At 36.4% G+C, this 20,357-nt stretch overlaps 1 pseudogene; it reads left to right on the plus strand.

Annotated features, from left to right (window-relative positions):
• LOC126936456 (olfactory receptor 7E24-like) overlaps positions 1-20,357 on the plus strand; it is a 48,629-nt pseudogene that overhangs the window by 26,993 nt on the left and 1,279 nt on the right.

Genomic DNA, 20,357 nt, shown 5'->3' on the forward strand with positions numbered 1-20,357 from the left:
CTGTGTGGTGTTGTTGTTCTCAGAGAGAAGAGGGGATAGTCAGACAGTTGTCCCAATTAGTATCCACTACACTGTCATTTTTGCCAACATATCTGAAAATCAAGAATCACTAAAACCACCAAATATTTTTCACAAATATATCTGCTTAGCCATGTCTCCCCCAAAGTTTCTGTATATATGTATAGTTAGCTTTTGGGGATATAGTTGCAAGATGCTACACTTACTCATCTTATGTTTAATTTATTAGTGACAACTAATCTCTCAAGCTTCTATTCATGTGCACTTTTCCCAAGGCCTGATCAAGAAACCCCAGTTCCCAATGTGCTGATAAGAGAAAATATATTACATTAAAATAACAACAAATTGTCAAGCTAATGAATATATAGAGAAAAGCATTTTGTAAAAGATTCTAAGTAAAATACATAATTATGAGATCATACATTGTCAGGAATATTTTGCATGCTATGTTTTATGATAGAATGAATTGACTCAGTAGAACGAGGTAATTTAACTTAATAAGCATCAAAAATATGTCTCAGCCAGCAAGATAATTCAAGTCAATGGCATAACAAAAAGAAAGAGACACTTTTAATATTTTTCTAGCACTAAGAATGTTACATATGAGACAGATTTTGAAGGAAGTGTGTACAGAGGATACTGACTGAGATTTTTAAGAGAATGGTTACAGTAATAAACAAAAGAGATTTTTTTTTTTTTTTTTTGAGACAGAGTCTTGCTCTGCCACCCAGGCTGGAGTACAGTGGTGTGATTTTGGCTCCCTGCAACCTCTGCCAACTGGATTCAAGCAATTCTCCTGCCTCAGTCTCCCAAGGAGCTGAGATTACAGGCGTGCGCCCCCATGCCTGGCTTATTTTTGTATTTTTAGTAGAGGGGGGTTTCACCATCTATGTTGGCCAGGCTGGTCTCGAACTCCTGACTTCATAATCTGCCCACCTCAGCCTCCCAAAGTAGATTTTAATTGATGAGAATTTCTTGGGCATGATGCCTGCCAGTTGCCTCTTTTACACATATGGACATGACCAGAATAAATAGGCCAAATGTTTGTGAGTCTTTACTGGTTTTCTTGTGCTACTACCCAGCTTTCATGTAGGATAAATGCCATGGATTGTTTATGACAAAACTTGCTCTCCAAATAACTTTCGTGAATATTTTGGATTTCCAGAAACAACGCAAGCCTGAAACTTTAGTAACTCTTATTATTCCTTACTGAAGTTGAGGAAGATAGAGCCCACCAAGAAAAGGGTAGGATAGAGAATACAAATAAGCTAAAAATATGACACTGCTTTAAGCCAAAATTCTTTGTAAAATTGTTCAATATTATTTAGTAGGGATACAATAAAACTAATTTTCCATAAATAAAAAACAGTATGCCTTTTTATGCTATAAAAGCTATGTTTAATGTAACATTTTTGTTTATTTAAAGTTAAAATATTTGAAATTGTGGGTGTTTTTTTTGAAATTACTTCTTGAGAGGTATTTTTAAGAAATGAAAAAATCAACAACAAAGTGAATCACTTATTCCTAGTAAAAAGCACAATACCAGGCATTTTAATAGTTTAGGAATTTTAGTTGACTAGGACAATAGACTTAAGGCATGTCAGCTGGTTGGCTTGGGGTTAGTGGTACACCCTGTACAAAATTTGTCCAAAGGTGAGAATGTTCTATTTCTGTGCTATCCAGTACAGTAACTGCTAGCCACATGTGGATGTTGAGCTCTTGAAGTGTGGCTAATACAACTGAGCTGAGAAACAGAAATTTTAATTTAAAACATAGGAAAATAAAATTTTAAATAGCCACGTGTAGCGGTTAGTGAGGAGCACAGCTATAGCAATTGAAGCCAGCAAGGTGGGTCTTTTTGTTTTAATTTCCACTAGAGGGCACTATCTCCTTCAGTAGAAGTAAGAACCATGTGCATGTCACCATTTTCCATCTGGTAATGGGAAACAGAACTGGCGGCGTATTTCCAGTTGTCTAGAGATGTCTTAGCCTCTTTATAGGTTGGTGCTCCAAACTGCCATTCACTTAGTCTATCCCTTCAGTTATGACTTTCTCTAGCCTCATGTCATGTATTAAGAGCAGTGTTTTCAGCAAGATGTCACTAAGAACATAGAACGGAGGTATGCCTAAAGAGCAGAAATTCATAAGCTAATATTCGATGGAAAATGTTTAAAAGTAAGGGAAGAAAAATGTATTCTGTACAAATAAATTCACTTTCCCTTAAACAAAATTTAAGATTACATTTTCATTTATGTTTTTTCTTTCAGTCTTTTAATGTCATGAATTTCCAAAAAGATTTCTCAAGCTTATTTTACTGCAGAACCTTTATTCATGGAGCACTAATTAACTCTACCTGAACAAAGCACAAAGCAGAGTTTTGAAAGCACTGGAAAGATTTTTACAGAATGAAATTGGTTTATTAATTAGTAACCTTCAGACAGGCCCCTTCAACACTTATTTGTCCACATTTTTGTTCTTGCATTCATCCCACAAGTTTTCACTTGGTTCATAAACATTGTCCCCTTAAATATTGTTCCTTTAAGTTTTTTTATATTTATTGATACATTGAATTCAGTAAACATCTACTACATGCCCAACACTATTCCAGGTGGTGGATATAGTATGGTAAACAAAACTCATGATTTCTACCCTACTACATTCTAGTGGGGGACAGATACATACAAAACAAAATATATGAAATGCCAGATGTTGTGTATTATGGAAAAATTAAGCAGGAAATGGGGATGAACTTGTAGTGGGTCAGAGAAAATCTCATTGGAAAACCTTTGTTTTAGTTTGTTCATGGGATTAAATTATATAATGATTGAAATAGGTTTGACACACTGCACCAGACACATAAGAAATGTTTTGTATGTGGAGAAGCAGGTAATTGGTTTCCTGTTCTGGTCCTGCCCCGATTTAGTAGTACCCAGATATGTCTCTTCATTTCTCTGGAATTTTTGGCCTGTCCCTACACCTTACCCAGGGCTGCTAACCAAAGGTGTGGCTTCCATAACCTCTCTCACTGGAGCTGGGGCAGGCCTCACACCATCTTTCTTAGAAAGGTCAGTTCAACTTGGAGACTTCACTTGAAAATGAACTTAACATTCATTGAGACCTTTTTTATTGCTAGGATGTTTGCACTTATTATTTCGTTTAACTCTCACAGTACTTATATCTACTTTTTCAGATTACAAAAGTTAAGGTAATTGAGATTATTACAAGTCTGCATAGCTTAGTACAGTGATCTTCAAACAATTTTGCTCACTAACTTTTTTTAAGTGACACTTAAAATGTTTTTCATAAATTTAAATAGTTATAAATATAAATTTTCCAATATATTATAAATATTGACATTTTAAGCTATTGCATTGCTCTTTTTTTCTTTTTCCAGATGGAGTCTGCACTTCAGTCTGTTGCCCAGGCTGGAGTGCAGTGGCACGATCTAAGTTCACTGCAACCTCTGCTTCCCAGGTTCAAGTGATTCTCCTGCCTCAGCCTCCCAAGTAGCTGGGATTACAGGAGCACACCACCACATCTGGTTAATTTTTGTATTTCTAGTAGAGATGGGGTTTCACCATGTTGGCCAAGCTGGTCTTGAACTCAAGTGATCTACTTGCCTTGGCCTCCCAATGTCTTGCTCTTTTAAATACAGCCTTTGGAATTTAAATACCATAGCAATTTGATAATGATATCATCCATTTCAGAAATAAAGGAGTAGGCTCTTCTTTAACTGTCAAAAATTTTACATACTTCTATTTCCCTTGAATTTCATCATAATGCATTACATTTTATTGTTGAGAGTTTTTTACTCATTCATTTTATTCTTCTTGAAAAAATAGATGAATATATATTTTCATTTCTCATATCTATAATACTTTATAAAATTTTCTTCTAAAATGAATTATTATGAATATTTATAATAGAATTGATTAAACATAAATGTATTACATTTGCATTAATTATAAAATATAGACAGTCAATTTTTACTAGAAATGCATCTCTTAACAAGATGGATAAGATATTTTTTAATCAGTTCCATCATCCATGGACAATTCTTACCTATTACTAAAATAAAAAAACGCTCAGCAGCAATTCTCACACTATCTTGTAGTTGGTGTTTTAATGGATGTAAGAGTTGAGAAACTTCATTCACATAAAAAATGAGAATGGAGCCGAGCTCAGTGGCTCACGCCTGTAATTCCAGCACTTTGGGAGGCTGAGGCAGGCAGATCACGAGGTCAGGAGACTGAGACCATCCTGGCTAACACAGTGAAACCCCGTCTCTACTAAAAAATACAAAAAATTATCCAGGCGTGATGGCGGGCGCCTGTGGTCCCAGCTCCTTGGGATGCTGAGGCAGGAGAATGGCGTGAACCCGGGAGGCAGAGCTTTCAGTGAGCTGAGATTGCGCCACTGCACTACAGCCTGGGAGACAGAGCAAAACTCCATCTCAAAAAAAAAAAAAAAAAAACAACCATGAGAATGGAAATGGAAGAAGTTTTGTCATTGCAGTATCACAAATCTTTGAACTACTTCTGAGTTAAATGCCAGAAAGCACCTGCTGATCTACTTTAAAAATAATTTTTAACGATGTACAAGATATCTTGATTTGAATCTTTTTCAGTTTTGTTGAAAACAAATAGTTAGAAACCTTTTGACTTGCCAAAGATTTTAACAAAATCTTTAGGATTTACTTTCTCAATACCAGCAACAAAAGTTCCAAATAAACCATTTTGGCATCCCAGAGGCTTTTATACTCTAAGAGGAATGCACCATTGTTAACAAAAGACATTCTTCGCTTCCAAAACGATTCTACTTTGGAATAGAACATGCTGGGCTCTTTTATAGTGAGTTCATTGGGACAAATGGTATTTTGAAACACCCACGTTGGATTTAACCACTTTTCTGCCCAATTAAATTTTGTGGTGTTTTTTTCAAATTCTTTTCAGTTGGCTCTAGATATATCACACAATGTTTTGGTTTCAAGTATGTAAATTCCTCTCATGTTTTGTCTGGCCACAGCTCTTAAGTTATGCTAATGACAGTCTGCACAAAAAAATAAGTAGTTACATAGCTGTCTATACACGAGAGAGAGAATAAAAAGTCTGAAAAGATGAAGTCAGAAATTTTCAGAATGTGCATGGGGTAGATTTGGGGCATAGAGTAAAATATCATTTTCAGACAGGGCCAAAAGAGAGCATCAGATTTTTGTTTTATCCATACATTTTTGTCCTTTTGATCATCTTTTTTTTTGTGATGGTCTGAGAACACTCTTAAGTGGTATTGATCACTTAGCACTGGGTAAGGACTTTAACAGAAAGGATCAAACAAACTAGCTGTGAAAATCAATATCTTCCAATGACATTTAGACTTTTATTCATGCCCCAAGCAAGCTATATTATCTGTGCTGTTTATAAACGAGTTATTTTTCTTTAAAATTCTCTGAAAGTTTCACAGTAATTGTTTTTTATTCACCAGATAGCAAGTTACAATGTTGAAGTTTCTAATGCTAAAAATTAAAAAAAAAGAAACCCCTTGATGGCACTGGTAGACCTTTTGGGGTGTGAACAAAAATTACATCAAAGATAGGAGGAATTTTCTTTCTCAAATTGTTATCAAAATCACACATTGTAATAAATGCTATAAAGGAAAAGATCAGGGTTCAGAGATGGAGAATAACAGTGGAATCCTAATTTAGATAAGAGAATAAGAGAAAGCCTCTCTAAGTAACTATTTAGGTCAAGACCCAAGGTATAAACCGGCTTCAGAAAAGTGAATGGAAATAAATATCTAGACCTCCAATCAGAAAAGAAAAACAATTCTCAAAGTGAGAAAGATATCAAACAGAATTCATTCCCAGGAAGCAAATAATCCAGAAAGTCAGCAAGAACTGTCAAATAACCCAGTCTGAATAATAATGTAACATGGAATATGAAAACAAATTGCCTTCAAGTGCTAAGCTTTATAGATCTACTTAGTAAATATGAAATCAGTAAATCAAGAGCTTAAATTCTAAATGGAAAACAAAGTAACAATGGAAAGAAAAATAGAAATTGTAAAGTTGAGGAAATAAAAACAAGTCAAAATAGCATTGTCTATAAATGAAAAATTACCTGAACAGGATATACAAAGCCAATACTCAAATAAAAACAACTGGAAGGTTTAATCCAATAATAACAAATTAATAGAAAAAAAGAGTAAAACAAATGGTGTAAAAATAGACATAGAAATCAGAGAAAGAAAATCTCACATTGAGGATGTTTGATGTCCCAAAAATAGTGAAGCCAACGAATAGAATGCCCCCCAAAATTGTTTAGAAATAGAACCCAGAAAAAAACTCCTTGAAATAATAAAATCTGTAAATCAAAATCATCAGATTAAAATGGTACACCACATGCCCCCCAAAAAATGTACAGAGAAACATCATTGACAGATCCTGATTATTATTTAATACTGTAGTTTTTGCCTACAGTCATGAGGGAGTAAAAGAACGTGGATGTACTCTCTTTTTTTTTTTTTTTTTTTTTTTTTTTTTTTTTGAGACGGAGTCTCGCTCTGTCGCCCAGGCTGGAGTGCAGTGGCCGCATCTCAGCTCACTGCAAGCTCCGCCTCCCGGGTCTACGCCATTCTCCTGCCTCAGCCTCCCGAGTAGCTGGGACTACAGGCGCCCGCCACCTCACCCGGCTAGTTTTTTGTATTTTTTAGTAGAGACGGGGTTTCACCATATTAGCCAGGCTGGTCTCGATCTCCTGACCTTGTGATCCGCCCGTCTCGGCCTCCCAAAGTGCTGGGATTACAGGCTTGAGCCACCGCGCCCGGCCATGAACGTGGATGTACTCTCTAACCAGGAACAGTTAGAAATCTGGCCAAATATACATAAAATAAAAGTGTTTGGACATTGGACAAATTCAGTAAAGGGTTGTGATCCCTGACAGAAGGGAAATAGGTGAATCCTACAATAGCTTCCACTTTTAGCCTATAGACAATTTATGGCCCATCAGTGCAGATATAGGGAAGCTGATCAAAGTATGAGGAGTTTTCCCTGAGTTGAGGAGACAGAGATTAGAGTTCAGGGTGGCCCAGGCAACTAGATTTTAGAAGGTAGAATATCGCAGAGAGGATGACTATTCAGAGAAAAGAGCTCTGGGTAATTGAATAGAAGTCGCTTTGAGTCTTTGACTCAATAATAACCTGACCATGCATAGGATAAAATTTAACAAGACTATACAAATAACAACATGTAGAAAAAGAAAAATTACCAAGAAATAGAAGCCGAACAATATCTATAGCTTATTCAGAACCAGAATTATTCAAGTTCCTTCCAGCCAGGGCAGGATGATTTTATTAAATGCATATGAAATTTACTAGAGACACCAGAAGAAGCCTATCTGGAGCTAAACTGGTACTACAGGAACAGTGACTTTAAACATACCCTCAAAAAGCATAAAAAGTTTTAAAACAAGCCTAGAAAATATCAAACTGAATCACAAGTAGTTTAATTTCTTGCCAGAATGAAATTAATTTCCTTTAAAGAAATACAACAAAATCCAGCCCTTAACAATAAAATGTTTATGATGTTTAACATTCAATCAAAAATTGATAGACATGCAAAAATAGAAGAAAATGTATCCAAAGAAAAAAATAATTCCATAGAAACAGATACAGAAATGATAAGGTAGAATTAGTAGCAAGAATGATAAAATAATCACTTTAAAAATGTGTTTAATATGCTTAAGAATTTAAAGAAAAACATAAATGTAATGAGGAGAAGAATGGAAGATTTAAAGAATGAAACTGAGTGGAACTGCAAGAGAAGAAAAATGAAGTATCTGAAGCGAAAATTATACAAATTCAATTAGAAGATTAAGAATGAGATACCCATCCCGACTCATTTTCTGAAGCTAGCATTACCCTGATTTTTTTTAAAAAAATGAAAACATTTTAGGAAAAAGAAACTACAGATTAATTTAATATCCATCATCTACACAGACAAAATAAATCCTTAACACTGTGATAGTAACGAATTGCATCAAATAATATGTACAAAGTATTATGTATCTTGAACAAGTGGAATTTGTCCCAGAAATGCAAAGTTTGTTTAATATTTCAAATCAATCAACGCAATTCAACAAAATAACATTAAAAAAATAAAAATAGAACGTCTTAATAGGTGCAGAAAATGCATTTGACAAAGTCAAATATATGGTAAAAATTCTCAGTTTTTATAGAATAGAAGGAATTTGATCAAAACCATCTATAAATACCCTGAAGTTAACATCACATTTACTTGTGAATAAATGAAGGCTTTCCCCCAAAGATTGTAAACAAAGTAAAAATGTTTACAACCATCATGTTTATTCAACATTGTATTGGATGTCAAAGTCAATGCAATAAGATAAGAAAAATAAACACAAGTTATACATATTGGAGAGAAAGATATAAAATTGCTTTCATTCACAGATGATGATACAATGTAAGTACCAAATTTGGAGAAATCTACAAAAAAAAAACCTGTGAGAAATAGTGAGTTAAACAAGGTCACAGGATACAAGTTCAATAAGTAAAGCAGTTGTTTCTATGTTCAAATAATTAACAAATAGAAATCGTTTACAAAAACATTAACAAACAAAAAATAAAAAGGAAGAAATTTATAGTGAAAGCTACAACACACTTCTGAAAGGCCTACAGAAGACCCAAATAAATGGAGAAATTTACCAAGTTCATGGATTGGAATAGTATCACTAAAATTCCAATTATCTCTAAGTGGATATATAAATTCACTGCAACGCCAATCAAAACATCAGGGGACATTTTTCAAAATTGACAAGTTTTTTTTACAATTTAAGTCAAAATGTAAAGGATCTAGAATAGCCAAAAACATTTTGAAAAAGAATAAATTAGGAGAACTCACACTACTTGTTTTCAAGATTTAATGTAAACTACAGTAATTAAGACAGTGTGGCAGTGGAATAAGGATAAGCATACAGATCAATGCAACAGAATAGTTCAAAAATAGAAACATATGCATGTGGTCAACTGATTTTGACAAAAGTTCCAAGCCAATTCAGTGAGAAGGGGATAATCTTTTTAACAAATGGTACTGGAACAACTGAATACTCATGTAGGATTAAAAAAAAAGAAATCTTGATCCCACACCATACCAAAACATTAACTTGAAAAGGACCATAGACCTAAACATAAAAGCTAAAACTATAAAACTTACAGAAGAAAGTGCAGGAGAAAATCCTTGTGACCTTGGAGTTGGTAAGGATTTCTTTAGACAGGAAACAAAAAGCATGAAACATTGGACTTCATAAAACTAAAACCTCCTGCTTTTTAAAGAAACGCCACAGGCTGGGAGAAAATATTCATAATACATATATCTGACAAAAACTGATATCTAAGTATATATCAGATGTATATAAATCTTACAATTTATAAGAACTCTTATGACTCAATGTTAGAAGACATCCACTCAGTTAAAAAAACAGGCAGAAGGTTTCGACAAACACATTTCACAAAAAAAGATATACAAATGGTCAATACATCAAAAGATGCTAAGATTATTAGTCTCAGGAAACAACAAATCAAAACCACAGTGAGATACAAACACACCACTAGTAGAATGACCAAAAATTTTAAAAGCTGACAATGCCAGGTGTTGAGGAGAATGTGGAACAAGTGGAATTGTCATAAATAATTGACGGGAATGTAAATTGTTACAATCATTTTGAGAAATGGTTTGGCAGCTTCTTACAAAATTAAACATATACTAATCATGTAATATAGCAATGACACTTCTAGGTATTTACCCAAGAAAAATGAAAACATATTTCCACAAAATGATATGTACAAGGTTATTCACAGATTTTTTTTTTATGAAAGACAAAACCTGCAAACAGCCAAAATGTCCATCAAGTAAATAAACACAATGTATAAACATATTCATACAATGAACTATTACTCAGAAGTAAAAAGAAACAAACTATTGATATACACAACATGGATAGGTTCCAAAAAGAACGCAGATAAAAAGAATATATAATGTATAGTTACGATTATTGGAAACTCTAGAAAACTAATCTAATCTACAATCATAGCAGATCAGTGGAAGTATGCGTGAAGAAAGGGTGATTGACTGGGAAGGGGAAGAAGGGAAACTTTTGGGGTGATAGAAATATTCTACATCTTAAATATGGTGGTGATTACATGTGTGTATACATTAGTCAAAATTAATCAAACTGTGAGTGCTCTTAAAATGGGTGTATCTGATACTATATAAATTGTAACTTGGAAAAATTTGCAAGGTGACATATAATATCTGATTCCCAGAATCATACTCCTGAAATAATGTGGTACATTTTATGCAAGGCTTTGTTTTAAGTTGTATTCAAATTTTATGTTAATTCATTCCTACTGTAAAAAATAGTATTTGCTCTGACAAAATAAAATAATTTTATGACTAAAAAAATGAGAAGGTATGAGAAAGTTTTTATAGCAGGGAGTATACTCTTATTGTCTAAAGAGGACATATGCACTAAAAATGCAAAGTACAGCTTCAATTCATGATAAATTGTATGATCCTGTTATTAAATATTTACCTACAATTCAGCAATTCCTGAAGCCTATTTTATTCTAGTGAATTCAAATATAATTAATGAAGTACATTTAAAAGGCATGTATAGTATGAAACTTAATTATAAAACTATTCCTATTTATCTACTTGCCTACCACCTACGTATCAGAGATTTTTGTCTGATTTTGTACACATAAATGTATGTTTGGAATCTTTCTTTTTTTATTACACTTTAAGTTCTGGGGTACATGTGCAGAACATGCAGTTTTGTTACATAGGTATACACGTGACATGGTGGTTTGCCGCACCCATCAACCCGTCAACTACATTAGGTATTTCTCCCAATGCTATCCTTCCCCTAGCCCTTCACCTGCCAACAAGCCCTGGTGTGTAATGCTCCCCTCCCTGTGTCCATGTGTTCTCATTGTTCAGCTCCCACTTATGAGTGACAACATGCAGTGTTTGGTTTCTGTTCTTGTTTTGATTTGCTGAGAATGAGTTTCCAGCTTCATCCATATCCCTACAAAGGACATGAACCCATCCTTTTTTATGGTTGCACAGTATTCCATGGTGTATATGTGCCACATTTTCTTTATCCAGTCTATCATTGATGGACATTTGTATTGGATCCAAGTATTTGCTATTGTGAATAGTGCCATGATAAACATACATGTGCATGTATCTTTATAGTAGAATGATTTATAATCCTCTGGGTGTATACCCAGTAATGGGATTGCTGGGTCAAATGGTATTTCTAGTTCTAAATTCTTGAGGAATTGCCACCCTGTCTTCCACAGTGGATGAACTAATTTACACTCCCACCAACAGTGTAAAAGTGTTCCTATTTCTCCACATCCTCTCCAGCATTTGTTGTTTCCTGACTTTTTAATGATCACCATTCTAACTGGCATGAGATGGTATCTCATTGTGGTTTTGATTTGCATTTCTCTAATGACCAGTGATGATGAGTCTTATTTCGTATGTTTGTTGGCTGCATAAATGTCTTCTTTTGAGAAGTGTATATTAATATCCGTTGTCCACTTTTTGATGGGGTTGTTTGGTTTTTTTCTTGTAAATTTGTTTAAGTTTTTTTGTAGATTCTGGATATTAGCCCTTTGTCAGATGGATAGAGTACAAAAATTTTCTCCCATTCTGTAGGTTGCATTTTCACTCCAGTGATAGTTTCTTTAGCTGCACAGAAGCTCTTTAGTTTAATTAGATCCCATTTGTCAATTTTGTTGCTATTGCTTTTGGTATTTTAGACATGAAGTCTTTGCTCATGCTTATGTGCTGAATGGTATTGCCTAGGTTTTCTTCTAGGATTTTTATGGTTTTAGGTCTTACGTTTAAGTCTTTAATCCATCTTCAGTTAATTTTTGTATAAGATGTAAGGAAGGAGTCCAGTTTCAATTTTCTGCATATAGCTAGCCAGTTTTTCCAACACCATTTATTAAATAGAGAATGCTTTCCCTATTGCTTGTTTGTGTGAGGTTTGTCAAAGATCAGATGGTTGTAGATGTGTGGTGTTATTTCTGAGGCTTCTATTCTGTTCCATTGGTCTATATATCTGTGTTGGTACCAGTACCATGCTGTTTTGGTTACTGTAGCTTTGTAGTATAGTTTGAAGTCAGGTAGCGCAATGCCTCCAGCTTTGTTCTTTTTGCTTAGGATTGTCTTGGCTATGCAGGCTCTTTTCTGGTTCCATGTGAAGTTTAAAGTAGTTTTTTCCAATTTTGTGAAGAAAGTCAGTGGGAGCTTAAAGGGGATAACATTGAATCAATAAATTTCTTTGGGCAGTATGGCCATTTTCACGATATTGATTCTTCCTATCCAGGAGCATGGAAGATTTTTCCATTTGTCTGTGTCCTCTCTTACTTCCTTGAGCAGTGGTTTGTAGTTCTCCTCGAAGAGGTCCTTCACATCCCTTGTAAGTTGTATTCATAGGTATTTTATTTTCTTAGTAGCAGTTGTGAATGGGAGTTTACTCATGATTTGGCTCTCTATCTGTTATTGATGTATAGGAATGCTTGTGATTTTTGCACATTGATTTTTGTATCCTGAGATTTTGCTGAAGTTGTTTGTCAGCTTAAGGAGGTTTTGGGCTGAGACGATGGGGTTTTCTAAATATACAATCAAGTCATCTGCAGACAGAGACAATTTGACTTCCTCTTTTCCTATTTAAATACCCTTCATTTCTTTCTCTTGCCTGATTGCCCTAGCCAGAACTTCCAATACTATGTTGAATAGGAGTGGTGAGAGAGGGCATTCTTGTCTTGTACCAGTTTTCAAAGAGAATGCTTCTAGTTTTTGCCTATTCAGTATGATATTGGCTGTGGGTTTGTCATAAATATCTCTAATTATTTTGAGATTCATTCCACTGATACCTAGCTTATTGAGATATTTTAGCATGAAGGGGTGTTGAATTTTGTCAAAGGCCTTTTCTGCAACTGTTGAGATAATCACGTGGTTTTTGTCACTGATTCTGTTTATGTAATGGATTACATTTATTTATTTGCATATGTTAAACCAGCCTTGCATCCCAGGGATGAAGCCAACTTGATTGTGGTGGATAAGCTTTTTGATGTGGGGTTCAATTCGGTTTGCCAGTATTTTATTGAGGATTTTTGCATCGATGTTCATCAGGGATATTGGCCTGAAATTTTCTTTTTATGTTGTGTCTCTGCAAGATTTTGGTGTCAGGATGATGCTGGCCTCACAAAATGAGTTTGGGAGGATTCCCTCTTTTTCTATTGTTTGGAATAATTTCAGAAGGAATGGTACCAGCTCCTCTTTGTACCTCTGGTAGAATTTGGCTGTGAATCCGTCTGGTCCTGGACTTATTTTGGTTGGTAGGCTATTAATTACTGCATCAATTTCAGACTTTGTTATGGACCTATTCAGGGATTTGACTTCTTCCTGGTTTAGACTTGGGAGGGTGTACGTGTCCAGGAATTTATCCATTTCTTCTAGATTTTCTAGTTTATTTGCAGAGAGGTGTTTATAGTATTCTCTGACGGTAGTTTGTATTTCTGTGGGATCAGTGGTGATATTCTCTTTATGATATTTTATCACGTCTATTTGATTCTTCTCTCTTTTCTTCTTTACTAGTCTGGCTAGTGGTCTATCTATTTTGTGGATCTTTTGAAAAAACCAGCTCCCGGATTCATTGATTTTTTGAAGGGTTTTTCATGGCTCTATCTCCTTCAGTTCTGCTCTAATCTTAGTTATCTCTTGTTTTCTGCTAGCTTTTGGGTTTGTTTGCTCTTTCTTCTCTAGTTCTTTTAATTTTGATGTTAGGGTGTTGATTTTAGATATCTCCTGCTTTCTCTTGTGGGCATTTAGTACTATAAATTTCCCTCTACACACTGCTTTAAATGTGTCCCAGAGATTCTGGTACATTGTGTCTTTGTTCTCATTGATTCCAAAAACATATTTATTTCTTCCTTCATTTCGTTATTTACCCAGTAGTCATTCAGGAGCAGGTTGTTCAGTTTCTGTATAGTTGTGTGGTTCTGAGTGAGTTTCTTAATCCTGTTCCAATTTGATTGCACTGTGGTCTGAGAGACTGTTGGTTATGATTTCTGTTCTTTTGCATTTGTTGAGGAGTATTTTGATTCCAATTATGTGGTCAAGTTCGGAATAAGTGCGATGAGGTGCTGAGAAGAATGTATACTCTGTTGATTTGGGGTGGAGAGTTCTATAGATGTCTATTAGGTCTGCTTGGTCCAGAGCTGAGTTCAAGTCCTCAATATCCTTGTTATTTTTCTGCCTCATTGATCTGTCTAATATTGACAGTGGGATGTCAAAGTCTCCCACTATTATTGTGTGGGAGTCTAAGTCTCTTTATAGGACTCTAAGTACTTGCTTTTTGAGTCTGAGTCCTCCTGTATTGGGCACATATATATTTAGGATAGTTAGTTCTTGATGCATTGATCCCTTTACCATTATGTAATGCCCTTCTTTGTCTCTTTTGAGTTCTGTTGGTCTAAAGTCTGTTTTATCAGAGATTAGGATGGCAACTCTTGCTTTTTTTTTTTTTTTTTTTTTTTTTTTTTGGTTTTCCATTTGCTTGGTAAATATTCCTTCATCCCTTTATTTTGAGCCTAAGTGTGTCTTTGCAGGTGAGATGGGTCTCCTGAATACAGCACACTGATTAGTCTTAACTCTTTATCCAATTTGCCAGTCTGTGTCTTTTAATTGGGGCATTTAACCCATTTACATTTAAGATTAATATTGTTACGTGTGAATTTGATCCTGTCATTATGATGCTAGCAGGTTATTTTGCGCATTAGTGATGCAGTTTCTTTAAAGTGTCGATGGACTTTACAATTTGGTATGTTTTTCTAGTGGCTGGAACTGGTTGTTCCTTTCCGTGTTTTGTGCTTCCTTCAGGAGCTCTTGTAAGGCAGGCCCGTTGGTGACAAAATCTTTCAGCATTTGCTTATCTGTAAAAGATTTTATTTCTCCTTCACTTATGAAGCTTAGTTTGGCTGGATATGAAATTTGGAATTGGAAATTCTTTTCTTTGAGAATGTTGAATATTGGCCCCTGCTGTCTTCTGGCTTGTAGGTTTTCTGCTGAGAGACTCGCTGTTAGTCTTATGGGCTTCCCTTTGTGGATAACCTGACCTTTCTCTCTGGCTGCCCTTAACATTTTTTCCTTCATTTCAACCTTGGTGAATCTGATGATTATGTGTCTTGGGGTTGCTCTTCTCGAGGAGTATCTTTGTGGTGTTCTCTGTATTTCCTGAATTTGAATGTTGGCCTGTCTTGCTAGGTTGGGGAAGTTCTCCTGGATAATATCCTGAAGAGTGTTTTTCAGCTTGGTTCCATTCTCCCTGTCACTTTCAGGTAATCAAACGTAGATTTGGTCTTGTCACATAGTCCCATATTTCTTGGAGGTTTTGTTTGTTCCTTTTTATTCTTTTTTCTCTAATCTTGTCTTCTCGCTTTATTTCATTAAGTTGATCTTCAATCTCTGATATCCTTGCTTCTGCTTGATCAATTCAGTTATCTCCCCCTGGATATTACAAACCATGTTATAGGGAGGTGGACGCCCCCCACGATATGGGGAGTAATATCACACCCCTCTCCCCACCCTGGATATTACAAAACATGTCATGGGGGTTGGACACCCCCCGGTGATATGGGGAGTAACATCACCCCCCTTTCCCCCCACTGGATATTATGAACCATGTCACAGGGGGGTAAACACCTCCATGATATGGGGAGTAATATCACACCCCTCTCCCCCCCTGGATATTATGAACCTTGTCATGGGGGGTGGACACCCTTTGCCATATGGGGAGTAATATCACCTCTCCCCTAACTGGATATTATGAACCGTGTCACAGTGGGGGAAAAATCCCCCATGATATGGGGAGTAATGTCACCCCACTCTCACCCCCTGGATGTTATGAACCATGTCACAGGGGGGTAAACATCCCCCACAATAGGGGGAGTAATATCACCCCACTCTCCCACCCCCTGGATATTACAAGCCGTGTCACAGGGGGGTAAACAACCCCCATGATAGGGGGAGTAATTTCACCCCCCTCCTCCCCCTAAATGTTAGGAACCATGTCACACGGGGGTGGACACCCCCAATGATGTGATGTAGGGAGTAATATTACCCCCCTCTCCCACTCCCAATATTACCAACCATATCATGAAGGGTGGACACCCCCCACAATATGGGGAGCAATATCACCCCACTCTTCCCTGCTGGATATTACAAACCATATAACAGGGGGATGCAGACACAAGGCATTAACGATATTTTGAGTAATATTATCTTTCCTTTTGAACATTATGAACAATATGACAGAGGGGTGTACACCTCCTGCGATATTGGGAGTAATGTCATCCTCTCCCCCACTTGATATTAGGAACCATATTACAGGGGGATGTATTCCCCTTCAAGATTGGAAGGAAGATCATACTTGCCCTCCCTAGATATTTGAAACAATACCATAGGGGGTTGTACACTTTTACGATATTGGGAGTAATATCATCCTTTCTCCCCCTGGAAATTAGGAACAATATCACAGGGGTGGTGTAATCCCCTGAGATATTTAGGAAAATATTATCCTCTCCTCCCCTCAATATTAGGAACAATATTACAAGGGTGGTGTAAAGTACCTGCCAAATTGGGAAAAATACTATCCTCTCTCTCCCGTATATTAGAAACAATAACACAGGGGGAATGTACACCCACTGCCATATTGGGAATAATATCATACTTGCCCCACCCCCTGGAAGTTAGGAACAACATCACAGCTGCGGGGGGACACTTTTACGACATTGGGAGTAATATCATACTCTCTCCCCCTGGAAATTAGGAATAATATCACAGAGGTGGTGTAGACCCTCTGCAATATTTAGGATAATGTTATCTCCCCCTTCGATATTAGGAACAATATTACAAGGGAGGTGTAAATTACCTGCCAAATTGGAGGTTATACTCTCCTCTCCCTCCCTGTATTTTAGAAAATATAACACAGGGGAAATGTACACCAGTGCAATATTGGGAGTAATATCTTCCTCTCCCCACCTGGATATTAGGAACAATAACATGGGCGGGGCATACACCCCTCTCGATATTGAATGTAATGTCATCCTCTCCCTCCCTTTTTATTATGAACAATATTCCAGGGGGGTGTACAACCCCTGCAATATTGAAAGTAGTATCGTCCATTTCCCCAAGGATTTTAGGAACAATATCACAGGGGTAGAGTACACCTGCTGCGATTTCGGGAGTAACATCATCCTCTCATTGCCTGGATATTATAAACAACATCACAGGGGGGTGCATACACCCTCCGATATTGGGAGTAATATAATCCTCTCCTTCCCTATATATTAGGAGCAATATCACAGGGGGTGGTGTAAACTTCTTGCGATATGGGAAGTAGTATCACTCCCCTCTCTCGCCCTGGATATTACGAATGGTATCACAGAGAGGTGGACACCCTTTGCGATATGGGAGTAATATCACCCCCCTCTCCCGCCCTGGATATTATGACATATCACAGGGGGGTGGACACCCTCTGAGATGCGGGGAATAATATCACCCCCTTCTCCCTTACAGGATATTACAAACCATATCACAGGGGGTGGACACCTCCCACGATATTGGGAATAATATCATCCTCTCCCCCCTGGATATTAGGAACAATATTATAGGGGGTTGTACACCTCCTGTGATATTGGAAGTAATATCATCCTCCTCCCCATGGATATTAAGAACAATATCATAGGGGGGATGTACACGCCCTGTGATATTGAGAGTAGTAATATCCTCTCTACCACGGGATATTAGGAACCATATAAGGGGAGTGTGTACAATCCCTGTGGCATTGAAAGTAATATTCTCCTCTCCCCTTTTGGATATTAGGAACTATATCATAGGTAGGGTATACACCACCCGCAATATTTGGAGTAATATCATCCTCTCGCCCCATGGATATGAGAAACAATATCACAGGGGAGGTGTACACCCCATGTGATATTGTGTGTAATATCATTCTTCCCCACCCCCTGCAATATTGGGGTGTAATATCATTCTCTCCCTTCCTGGACATTATGAACAATATCACTACCAAGTGATATATTAGGAGTAATACATCCATATGATATTATGATGAATATCACAGGGTGTACACCCACTGTGATATTAGAAGTAACATCTCCTTAAAATATTAGGAAGAATATCATACACCCATTGTGACTTTACAAGTAATATCTCCCAAAAATGTTACAACTAATATCGCAGGGTGTACACTCTCAGTAATATTAGGAGTAATATCTCCCTAGAATATTACAAATACACATGGTGTACACCCACTGTGATATTAGGAAGACTATCACCAGGTATACACCCACTGTGACTTTAGAAGAAATATCTCCATAAAATAATACAAAAATATCACAGTGTATACAGTAATATCTCAGAATATTACAAATAATATCACAGGGTGTACACCCACTCTGATATTAGAAGTAATATCTCCCTAGGATATTATGAATAATATCACAAGGTGTACACCCACTGTGATAATAGGAATAATACCTCCCCAGGATATTACAAATAATGTCACAGGCTGTACACCCACTATGACATTAGGAGTAATATCTCCCTAGGATATTACGAATAACATCACAGATTTTACACCCATGGTGTGCACCCACTGTGATATTAGGAGTAATATCTGCACAGGATATAACAAATAATAGTACAGGGCATACACACAAGGTGTACAGCCACTGTAATATTAGGAGAAATATCTCCCTAGGATATTATGAATAACATCACAGAGTGTACACACATGGTATACACCCTCTGTGGCATTAGGAACAATAACTTTCTAAGACATTACGCATAACATCACAGAATGTACACACATGGTTTACACCCACCGTGACATTAGGCATAATATCTCCCTTGGATATTACGAATAACACCAAAGGGTATACACACATGGTGTACACCACTGTGATATTAGGAGTAATTTCTCCCTAGAATATTATGAATAACATCACAAGGTGTTCATTCATGGTGCACACCCACTGTGATATTAGGAGTAATATCTCTCCAGGATATTACAAATAATATCACAGGGTGTACACCCACTGTGATATTAGAAGTAATGTCTTCCTAGGATATTACTTTTCATATAAAAGGGTGTACATCCACTGTGATATTGGGAGCAATATTTCTCTAGGATATTACGAATAATATCACGGAGTGTACGCCCACTGTGATATTAGGAGTAATAATTCCCTAGGTTATTATGAATAATATCACAGGATGTACACCCACTGTGATATTAGGAGCAATATCTTCCTAGGATATTACAGATAATTTCAAAGGATGTGCACACGTGGTATATATCTACTGTGATATTAGGAGTAATATCTACCTAGGATATTACAAATAATATCACAGGGTGTATACCCACTGTGATATTAACAGTAATTTTTTTAGGTTATTATGAATAATATCACAGAATGTACAAACATGGTGTACACTCACTGTAATATCAGGAGTAATATCTCCGTAAAATATTAGGAATAATATCACAGGATGTACACCCACTGTGATATTAGGAGTAATATCTTTGTAGGATATTACAAATAATATCACAGGGTGTATGCCCACTATGACATTAGAAGCAATATCTCCCTAGGATATCAAAAATAATATCACAGGGTGTACAACCTCTGCATCCCGGGTTCTAAGGGATTCTCCTGCTTCTGCCTCCTGAGTGGCTGGGATTACAGGTGCCCACCACCACGCCTGGCTAATTTTGTATTTTCAGTAGAGATGGGATATCACAGTGCTGGTCAGGCTGGTCTGAAACTGTTGACCTCAGGTGATCCACCAGCCTCGGCCTTCCAAAGTGCTGGGATTACAGGTGTGAGCAAATGTGCTCGGCAAAGAGTTATATATTAAATAAATTTGGAAACATGGCTCCCATATTTGAGTATGCATTTACTTTTATGAAGAAATTATGTCAGAAAACCTAAGGATGATAATAAATATGAAAAGTAACTGGCATGTAAAAAGGTCTTTTGATTAAGAACTATAAGGTTCGATTTCATTTTTAGATAATGTGATCCTAGCTCTTGTATATTGCTTATAAATATTCTACATCAAAGGAATTCTACATCAAAGGAATTTGTAGCAGTGTCAGAATAAAATCAAGTGTATTTCACTGCTTCTTAATTTTTAAATTAGACTGAGTTTGTTTTCTTAGAGA

This window comes from Macaca thibetana, chromosome 14, assembly GCF_024542745.1.
Source record: "Macaca thibetana thibetana isolate TM-01 chromosome 14, ASM2454274v1, whole genome shotgun sequence".
NCBI classification, from domain to species: Eukaryota; Metazoa; Chordata; class Mammalia; order Primates; family Cercopithecidae; genus Macaca; species Macaca thibetana.